The 11584-nt window shown below is 32.3% G+C and overlaps 1 long non-coding RNA gene across 1 annotated transcript; it reads left to right on the forward strand.

Annotated features, from left to right (window-relative positions):
• Window positions 1–6182: 6182 nt before the first annotated feature.
• Window positions 6183–6621, forward strand: LOC109188729. Its single transcript, XR_002055488.1, has 3 exons — window positions 6183–6253; window positions 6365–6412; window positions 6539–6621. It is a non-coding gene; the product is annotated as an uncharacterized LOC109188729 (long non-coding RNA).
• Window positions 6622–11584: the final 4963 nt, after the last annotated feature.

An 11584-nucleotide genomic window follows, 5' to 3' on the forward strand; every position in this document is an offset into this window, starting at 1 on the left:
TCATTGAATATTTGTGTTATTGAATATGCTAGGAAAAGAAGGAAGAAACGAAGAAGATGAGCAGTCAGGGAGAAGAAAAAGAAAAGAAGAAGAAGCGACGGGTGGAATGGAAAGAGACGGCACACATAATAAAATCCGATTACGACCATAATTATCAACGTACAAGTCCATAAAATCTGCAATTAAATTAATGTAAATAAATATAACCTAATAAAGACACAACTAAAAAGACAATAAAACCCCCCCACACACCAACAATGAGGCGCACGTGCCCATAATGTCTCATCCATCTCATCCATCCAACACCCCAGATAGACGCACAAGATCAAGCCTCACCACCTTACCTGCCAAAAGTAACCTCACCAGATACAATATATATATATATATATATATATATATATATATATATATATATTGAATCCGGTGCACACCCCCTAGTCAGCTGAGCCCGTGAGCACACTCCCTGATCGTTGATTTTAATTTTTTGACGATTCAGATTGATTACCACTTGAATCCTATGCTATACTGATTTTAGATGAAGCATGGTCTTTTTGTCCTTAAGCACTATATTTATTACTTTCCATTTCATTTATTTCCATGTTTATAAAGATTTGTAGCGTTATTTCAGCTCTCCTTAATCAATATTTCTCTCTCTCTTAGTGATTTTCTTTGGAACGGTGTGTGCGTGGGTGTGGAATGGTGTGTGCGTTTTATTGTAACAGGGCTCGTACACCATGGCGTGCTGGTTTTTTTTTCATAAAATTATGCGTTTTGGTATGTGCGTTTCGTGATACGGGCATGTACATTTTTGTTTGTGTTTTACTAGTTTCGGGCGTGTGCGAAACGTATCCAAAAGAAAACAAAAATATACGAATCTAATTTGGGTATCGGCGTTTGAATTTCGAGTAGATAATCAATGCGTAGTAGATATAGTATTGGGCTTGTTGTGTTTTTTTGTTTTTTTTTTTAATTGTGGGGAATTTTACGATGGTGTGTGCGCGGGTGTGGAATGGCGTATGCAGTTTTCTGTAACAGGAGGTGTACACCATGACAAACTATAAAACGCACACACAATTCCACACCCACACACACACCGCCGTAAAATTTCTCATAATTTAAAATTTCAGATGTACAAAATATAATTAATTATTACCATTGATATGGTTCCTAATAATTGAAAATATCAATTTCCATTCATAATCTCCCTAATATAATGCTTAAGATTCCAATTGAATTATATCCATAATTAAACATATATCTACAATTACTATTTAATCCTTTTTATTTAAATATATCCTTAATTAATTTCACAATCTCTTACAATCTCAACCATTTATGGAAAATGAATCAATGAATATCATGAGATCTCATGATCTCATCTAGTATAGGAGTTGCACCAGATTTGAAGCTTATATATATATATATATATATATATATATATGTGTGTGTGTGTGTGTGTGTGTGTGTGTGTGTGTGTGTGTGTGTGTGTGTGTGTGTGTGTGTGTGTGTGTGTGTGTGTGTGTGTGTGTGTGTGTGTGTGAGATAATTTGAACCAAACATCTCTTTTGATTTTGATTTTTTGGGACTTTTGGTACAATTATATTCCAATTCATTCATATATATATATATATATATATATATATATATATATATATACACTAGCATTTTGTTCGGGCGATGCGCGAAAACTTATGCCCAATATTAAAATATTTGTAAGTAACAAAATTTAAAAAAATTAGTTAAAAAAATTATTTTAATCGATGAGGGATTTCAAGGGAGTACATGTGTGGTAGGTGAGGGGGCTTAGTATGTGAAGTTGAAGGAATTGTTGGTAGAGGAGTCGTGGTTGCAAGCATTGCCGGGGGAGTTTGAAAAGCCGTATGCCAAAAACTTGTGTAAATTTGTGGAGAGTGAAATATCCTCCTCAGCATTTGATTTTCAATGCACTTAATACTACTTCTGTTGACAATGTAAAGGCTGCCATCATTGGACATGTATAATTTCATTTTGGTCATTGGATTTGTTTTTTAAAAAACCAGCTATAAGTACGCATTCATTTTCATAATCTCCATTTTTTTCTGGTGTTTGGTTACATGCCATTTATTATTGGTGTGTGCATTTCACTGTATGGTGCGTGCGACGTAATCTATTTTGGTTTTTTTTGTCTCATTTGTATCTTCTGTGTATTTTGGTACGTTGCGACGGTGGGTTAAAGTGTTTGGCGTGGGATTTAATTGGTGCACTTGGTACGGAAATGCCATGTGTATGTTATCATGTTTGGTATTAATTCTTTTTCGTTATAAATGCAATTTTGATTTTCACTTTCCCTTTGGACATTAGGGTGCTTTTAAAAAAACATGTATATCTTTGGGGATTCTTTCGTGTAGGGGTTTCTGGGTTATTGTTGGCATGTAATTTGTTAGTTTTGTGTGCATTGCACTGTTATGGTTTGTGCGTTTAATCCGTTGTTTAATTTTGTATTATTGTGGTGTTTTGTCTATGTAGTATGTCACTCTTATTTTGTTTTTGTTTTTGTTTTTGTTTTTTGTTTTTTTTTTTTTTTAAGTTTTTGGTGGTAGAGTTGTTAATTCCAAATATAAATATATATATATATATATATATATATATATATATATATATAAAACTGCATTTTCGTTTTTTTTTTCTTTGTGATTCTTCATGTAGGTTTTCCAGCTCATGGAATCATTTATTCAACACACTCATTAATCTTCATCTGATTTAATAATTAAATTTGTTTATATATAGTGTCTCGGCTAACACCGAATCATGTAAATATGTTACATTCGAAACGTCGAAATACGTGCATTTGCTTTCGTTAAATTTAAGTTCCTTACTTACTGTCTGGAAATTAAAACATCGGTCATTTATTACGACTACGTCGTAACTTGCACACGCTAAGAAAATAACTTGCACAGGCTCATAACAAACTTGCACATCTGCTTAAAAGAAACTAGCACAGGATCAACATTTAACTTGCACAAGCTCAGGAACTACCTATCACATCCTTACAAATTAACTTTCACAGGCTTAAAAACGTAACTTGCACATTCTTAAAAACTAACTCGCACAGGCTTAGAAAATAACTCCCACACGCTTTAAAACTTAATTGCACAATCTAAATACCTCACTTGCACAGGCTAACCTCAATCATTCATGCATATTGCACAGACATAAAAATACCTTGCAAAGGCTTAAAAGCGTACTTAATGTCAGGAAATTAAAACATCGGACATTTATTCCCACTACGTCGTAAGTTGCACAGGCTAAGAAAATAACTTGCACAGGCTCAGAACGAACTTGCACATCCGTAAAAAACAAAAACTACCACAGGATCAACAATTGACTTGCACAGGCTCAGGAACTACCTACCACATCCTTACAAACTAACTTGCACAGGCTTTATAACGTAACTTGCACATTCTAAAACACTAACTCGTACAGGCTTAGAAAATAACTCTCTCATGCTTTAAAACTCTATGATTACCGCATAATTGAAAATCTATGAACTAGCTTCGCACAAACATCCAAGAAAAATTTCCATTAACATTTCGTATACACACACATGTTTCGTTGCATCTTTAACTTTTTGAAACCCGTGTCGCACATATTTAACGTAATGCTAATTCTACAAAACTCCATCCACATGCACTTACTAAACACCCGCCATGTCTTACAACCGCACACGCTCGTCATAATGTCTGCACACACGTAAAAACATTCTACCATGCAAAACTAGTACGGTTGCACATACCTCTGGCCGAATTTGACATCAACGTGGCCGAGAGAAACAACGACTTCACTTGGTGTCTGCTATGCGAATGCTTTGCTACAGCTCTCACCCCATTATTAAGAATATTTGTTACCATTATTATATAAGCTAATAAGATAATCACGTACCCCTTCACATGGAATATATTCCAATTTATTTGTAACAAAAAATAGCTCCAATATAATAATTACTTATTCACCCTTATGCCCAATCTGCTATCTTAAATGTATAACAAATCTCTTTCAATCTCACCCTTCAATTTGTAATGATTTAATGGATGAGATGAGATCCCATGATCTCATCCATCTAAGTGACCTCATGGGATCCGGAGCCTATATATATATATATATATATATATATATATATATATATATATATATATATATATATATATATATATATATATATATATATATATATATATATATATATATATATATATATATCGTATGTTCCTATTTAGTTATAGAGAATGTGAAGTTACTGCAAAAAAATATAAAGTTCTTAAACTTTATTTTAGTTCATTCTTTATAAACAAAAATTCAATTTTTTTTGTAAATTATTATTAGTTATGTAAGATTTTTGAGAGTATTACATCATCTTAAAACATTCATTGAACCAAAACACCTCTAAAGTTTTTGGTTAAGGTTTTTGAATATTGAAAATCTTAATTGGCAATCCACAACCTTTAAAAAATATATATGTATATTTACAATGTATTAATTACATAATGTGTATATTACTATACTAAGATTATTCTCATCTCAGCAAGTGAACCCCTTTCAAGATGATGGGAAGGTAATGTGATTTTTTTTTTTTTTTATTTTGTTAGCTTATGTGGCTTGCAAGCTTGCTATAATAACAAGTTTGCAATTGACATTTATTTCTTTTTTTATTTCTTTGTTTATTTGTTATTTTATTATTACTTTATTATTATGTCTATTATGTTTATAATATAAAATGCAAGTGAAACCACTTTTGAAAGTGAAAGAGTGGCATTTAAAAGTGAGAGAGTATTACAGGAATAATGATAGCCTAATAATTAATATAAAGTTACTGGCTCTATTACATTGTAGTATCTGTTCATATACTTTCTCAACCTACTGAAACACAAAGAACCAATAACGCCTCCACTGAGGCTTGAACTCATAATCTTCCAAATGGAAGTCCAACCCGGATACCATTAGACCACATAGTCCTGGTTAATTATTACTATATATATATATATATATATATATATATATATATATATATATATATATATATATATATATATATATATATATAATGTATTAAATACTAGGGAGTATATTAAAATTTTACTTCTATATGTGACATATTTAGTCAACTTGGAATATATAAATGATTTAGTATACAAAATAGAATTAATTTCACTTTTGGTCCCACGACTTATGATGTTCTATCACTTTTGGTGCACAACTTTAAAATTTTTTAAATTTTTTCAATTTTGGTGCCTAACTTTGTTATTTTTATCAGTTTAGGTCCTTCTAGCCAAATTGACGGTAAAATATTTCTAGATTTTATATTTTAGGGGCAAAATCGTCATCCCATGGAAAGATCTTCAATATTTAAACAAAAGAAAAATCATATTAAGAGGAAAAGAAGAGTTTGTCAATGGTCGAAACTATAAATCCCATAGATCTGTCTGGTTTCTGCCCATCTTCCCCATTATTCTCATCATCAAACACCTATAGATATGATTTTACGGTGATTTTGTTTAGATATTGAAGATGTTTCCTTGGGATGACGATTTTACCCCTAACAATATAAAATCCAACAACATTTAACTGTCAATTTGGCCGAAAGGACCAAAATTGATAAAAATAACAAAGTTAGGCACCAAAATTAAAAAATTTTAAAGTTGTGCACCAAAAGTGATAGAACATCATAAGTCGTGGGACCAAAAGTGAAATTAATTCAAATAATACAAAATATGTTACAAATAGAATTGTATAATCTACACCCTAATCCTTACCATAAACAACCCATAACTTTTGAAAAATAAAATTTTTAATTTTTTCATGCCCATTGAAAATTAGGTAATTTTGTATTCATTTTTGAGAATGCATTTAATAAAAATAAAATATTAAAAAGAAGTAATTTTCTGTCCAAATGCATGCAATGGACGCGTGATTGGCGTGAAAGGAATTAATTTCTTTAAATTTAAAGGAATTAATTTCTTTCAATTTTCAATACATTGCTTGTGGCTACTGCAATGAACATATCGTGGATGCAGAACTTGGAACGTTGGTAGCAGTATTTGAGATCTTGGGCATCAAAATGTATTAATTGTTTATAGCTTTGAAACACACTTTTTACACCTACTTCAGTATAAATATCAACAATGTATGTATCTGAAAATTTCAACTACAAAATATTCAGCATCCGAGATCATGGTGAATGCTGTCGGAGGTTACCAGAGAGATCAAGGGAACCAAAATGGTAATGGTAATTCTTTTGAAGTTACTTTGTTGAAACTCTTGCTTTGATGTCGTATTATGTACATTGTTTGATTAATCTCTGTATATAATGATTTTTCTTTTGGTTGTGTAGTCCTATAGAGAATCATTGTGTTAATCCATTTGTTTTGAAGCACAGAAGGTATTTATCTTTACCTTAAAACTTGATATTATGTATACTTTTTTAATTTCATTTTTTTTTTTTTTGTGATTGATGTTTTTGTAGATGGTATTGTGATGGATCTGTGTTTTTTTTTTTTTTTTCCAGGTTTTATTATTACGAGTATTTGTTTACCACCTAGATGAGAAGTAACCACTTGGACCTGATTTTATTATGGCTTTTATTATTACAGAGTTTTTAATTAGTTTTATTTTTAGTGTTGGTAGTAACCCTATAGAACAACTTCGATTGTACCATGAATGCAGTCTATGGTGAGAAATCCATGGCTATTCATCAAGAGCATGACATTTTTTTTTTAATTTTTTTTATTTTTTTTGTAAAGAGCATGACATTTTATTAAATGGAGGGTGTGGTTGAATGAAAGAGACTCATGCATCCTTAACCAAAGGTCAATGGTTCAATCCTTGACTTCTTCGTCGATGGTGGGGATACTGATCGCTATCATGAATTTGTGGATCGCCAACCTTCTGCAACTCTCTAGCCGCAAGCCGCAATTCATTCAGTGTTGAATGCATAGACAATCATGATTGGGGCCAATCTCAGTTTGTGGATCCGCGACTGCCCGGGGGCGATTTCGGGGTTCCTCCTGGGCCCGATGAATTTCCGGCAATAGGACGTTTCTGACCAAGGAGTTGCTGGTGGCTTGGCCATGGTATGGCTGTGACCTCTTGCTCGTTTGCCGACCCTTCTCCTTTAACCCAACCTGTTGGTGAACCTGAGAGCAGTCAATTGTTGCTGGTCGTTATAGAGCTTAAATTGTATGTGCCACCATTGGTGAACGGTATGTTTCCCAAATATTTAAAATTTTGATTACAAAATGTTGGTGGAAGCATAAGATTTGTCATTCGTGACATTACTATATGCTGCGTTAGTTGCTGCTGTATTGCGACGTGAATTTACATTTATTGTTGTGGTTATTTGCTTGCTTGTTCATGTGGATTGCGGAATTTGAGAAGTTAAAATGTTACTTCAATGATTGCACATTTGCACTGAGGATGAGAATATCCATGTAACTTGGCACAACTTGAGCTTTTTAAAGCAAGATGCTTCAATTCCAGAGCTCTATGAAAAATAGGCTTTTGCCTCTTATGTAGCCTTGAAAGTCCTTTTGGCACAAGTTCAGCTTCAAAGTAAGCTAAACCAAAAGAATCACTTATTGATACTAATTAAGTATCTGAAGCTTTTAATTGCTTTTACTTTTACTGTATACCTCTATCCATTCTTTTTCGGTGAAATAATAAGCCAATTATGTTTTCTGGCATGGTAGAACAAATGAATTGCTTACTTGATTTTCAGAACAACAACAAGCATTTCTTTGTGAAAAAAAGGGCAAATAATGTATGATGGTATGATAAGAATTTGCCTCAGCATTGACCTATTTGTGATGCTTCTTTTGCTTACGAACCTGCAATGAATTATGTTCCTAATGGACCACACTACGAGTATATTGTATTCTTCTTTGCTGCACCACTATTTCCAAAGATAGCTTTTGAATGATGTTTCATCCATGTTCTATTACATATGAAGTGTGGTGATGGATCAAATTCTCAATGGCCTCCATGTATGTTTAATGTCTTGCGCTACATGCCCACAAAGATTTTATAAGTACTTGGTTAGAATGTACCTCTTGAGTGTTAAATTTATTTGCATAAATTTTGAGGCATGATTGAAAAATTTTGATCGATACAGTTTGAAAATTAAATTCAGAAAAATACCTGTTGAACTCCTTTTGGCCTGACTTTTTTTTTTTTTTTTTTTTTTTTTTTTTTTTTTTTTTTTGGAGAACCTAGCCTTGTTATATTTAATATCTGTAAAAAGATTGTTAAAAATATGCTTTGGATGTTCCAAAATTTTTTTGTAAAGTTTTAGTAGTGTGCTGTCAGTTATTTTTCTGTCAGGCGCAGTGTTGGGAAAAATTTCGGGAAAAATACTTCCAAACTTTGGATCGACATGAAAACTTTTATGTACTTTCTAGACTTGCTGAGCTTCATATTTGCAAAATTTTGTATTAAAATGTCTTATCTTTTTCCCAGAAAATTTTGCAATTTGAATGCATGTGTATAATTTGCCCGGTTGCCCGGAAGGCACAAACACAAAGTACTTATGCATGGGTATGATTTGCAATCTGAATGCATGCGTATAATTTCCCAGGCGTGAATCTCCATCACAGAGTACTGATGCCCGGAAGGTACAAAAACTCAATTTGCCTGAAGCAAAGGCGATACTGAATGATGATAATGATGATCTATTGCGGTATGAACTTGAACATTATGGTGATCGTGAGTGATCACTATATGATTGTTTGATGGGCAATTATCTATTTATTTATCCATTTTATTAGTAGTTTTCTAATCCCTTTCGGACATGAATATATTTTAATTCATGATGACTATGTACATTCTGTTTATTTTATTTTATTATGACGTTTTTAATATTATCGTCATTATTACATTATTCATCCATGTGACATATGCCTCTTATCTCTGATAAATGATTTTTTCCATAATCCAAGTATTTAATTTGAGATAGCATGAAAATATGACATTGAATTGAATATGTCATATCCATAGCTTCCTTGATTAATTTTGATTTTCAACACATACTGGCATACATATATAAATTGCATTTGTCAGGCACGATTATTATTAAGGAAAGGTACTACATGCCTAGCAATAGTGAGAATTCTGCTAATGATTAAAATATCCTTTGTGGCTGGAATCTTGATTTTTTTTTTTTTTTTTCCCTAATCACATCATTGTTATTAGATTAGTCTTACATGTTTACATGTTTAAGTTTATGTTAGATTATATTTATATCTAACACGTGACACTAGAGCCACATTACTTATGCCTAGTTGATTAACTGAGTGTCTCATGTTATTGCCTTACCTATGTTTTGAAATAACGCTAGTCTAAATACTTAGTCTAAAAACGATAGCCTAAATAAATACTATTTTTAATTTAAATTTTTCTAAGTCTTCTTAATTCTCTTTTGGGTAGTATTGTCATTGTATTCATCTTCAGTGCATGTCTTCTTCTTTTTTATTGGTAGTGTGTTATGTGGGTTACTGTCATACTGGTGGTAGCATAGAGGGCAACGTCATGCAATAGATTATGTTGTAGGAAGTTTTAGATTTTCCTTGTTATGTATATGACTGAGATCTTAGTTGTACTAGGAATTCTTTATCTTGCAAGCGCATGTCGATATTTGGTGCGCATGTTGATATTTGGTAGTGGGATACTTTTTTCCCCTACATGTTTCATGTGTTGTGAGATGTGTGCCGTAGATTATCATGTGAAAGTATTGAACAAAATATTAATATTTATTATATTTGTATATATTTGTATAAAATACATTGGTAAATAAATATATAACATATTTTGTATTATAACTTTGATATTTAATTATAAGATAGTGTAAAAAGAAAACAATGGACAATGTAGTGAATATAAATAATTAAAGAATTTGAAGGTAAGGAATCTTTAAATTGTACAAAATAAATGAATATACAAATCTAATAAATTATATTTCTTTTTTAATTTTTTTATAATGAATATTTTTTTTTTAATAAAGGCATTATAGACATTTAATTCTAAATTAATTAAATGCATATATATTATTTTTGGTTGTAGCTACTAATTTATTTAATTTAATAAGAGTAATAAAGTGGTTACTTACTTTTCATCCACAACAATGAAGTAATTGAATTTTTTTTTTTATTATTTTCATTCGTTGTTGAGACAAATTATTTTTAGAGTTTGTCAATGATAATTGCTACAATTGCTATCAATACAGGATAATAATAAATAATTCGAAATATATGGTTACAATAGATATTGTTTTGAGTTCATAGTAAAAATTAACTTACAATTTCTTTAGAAGTTTCATGCATTGATAAAATTCTGAGAATGATGTGTAAACTTGTTCAATTGGAGCTAATGGAATGTCGACATTGTCAATTCTTTGTAATATGGTCCTACCGTTTCAGAGTCCAGGTGTAGTTCTGATAAACAACTTTGTAGTTATGTCGCGCATGTTTGACAATGATGTAAGAATAATTTTGTCAGATAAAAAAAATAATAGTACAATATTTGTAAAGTAATGTACAATTGTACCATTATTGAAATATATACAAAAAATATTAATACTATAATGACCTAAATCATTCCAATAATGCAAAAACACATATTGAAATATTGGCTCCGTCTGATATCTTGCCTACTCTCAATAATTTAATTAATAGAAGGGTTGAGTTGGTTAATATTTGCCCAGCATGTGGCTTGGAGGAGGAAGATGTTATGCATGTTTTATGTACTTGTTCTTTTGCTTCACAAGTGTGGAACTTATCTCAACTGCTTATCTCTTCTTTTGACGGCAGGAGTTTTAGGCAATGGACGGAGCAATGGCTTGGCATCTCGGCTACTTATAATTCAGAGGCTCAGGGGAGGATTTGTGGTTTGTTATATGATATTTGGACTGTCAGGAATGAGGCGGTTTGGGATGGTTGTTTGCCGGTGCCATTTGTGGTAGTTAGGAGGTTCACGGCTAGTTGGGCTTCTTGGACTGCAACCGAACAGCATCGTAGCACCACACGAGTATCACATGCACCCCTGGGACCGGCTTCGGTACTAGATGATGGAGTGATTTGTCGAGTAGATGCGGGCTTCCATGGTCCTAATCATGCACCAGCTTTTGGTTTTGTTGTACAGGAGATGGATGGAGCTTTTGTGGCGGCAGGGAATGGACCTCTTATTTGCCCATATGACCCCCTCTTGGCGGAAGCGATGGCTTTGTGTGAGGCTTTATCGTGGCTAAGGAATAATGGCTTCTCAATGGTTTCAGTTTACACTGATAGTCTTGTCTTAGTTTCTAGTCTTAATCATGCTAGTTCGTTTCGTACTTATTTTGGTTACGTTTTGCATTCTTGTAATCATTTGTTATCTGCTATGACTAGATCAGTAGTAATTCATGTTCGTAGGGATGCTATACAGGTTGCCCATGTAATGACTAAGCATGTAACTGTCTCTTTGGCACGTTCTCTTTGGAGGGATGTTCCTCCTTTTCTTGAGCCTGGAATGGCTAATGCAATATAAGTTTGTTGGCTTTCAAAAAAAAAAAAAAGGAAAAAAAAAG

The sequence above is a fragment of the Ipomoea nil genome, unplaced genomic scaffold, assembly GCF_001879475.1.
Source record: "Ipomoea nil cultivar Tokyo-kokei standard unplaced genomic scaffold, Asagao_1.1 scaffold1474, whole genome shotgun sequence".
NCBI lineage: Eukaryota > Viridiplantae > Streptophyta > Magnoliopsida > Solanales > Convolvulaceae > Ipomoea > Ipomoea nil.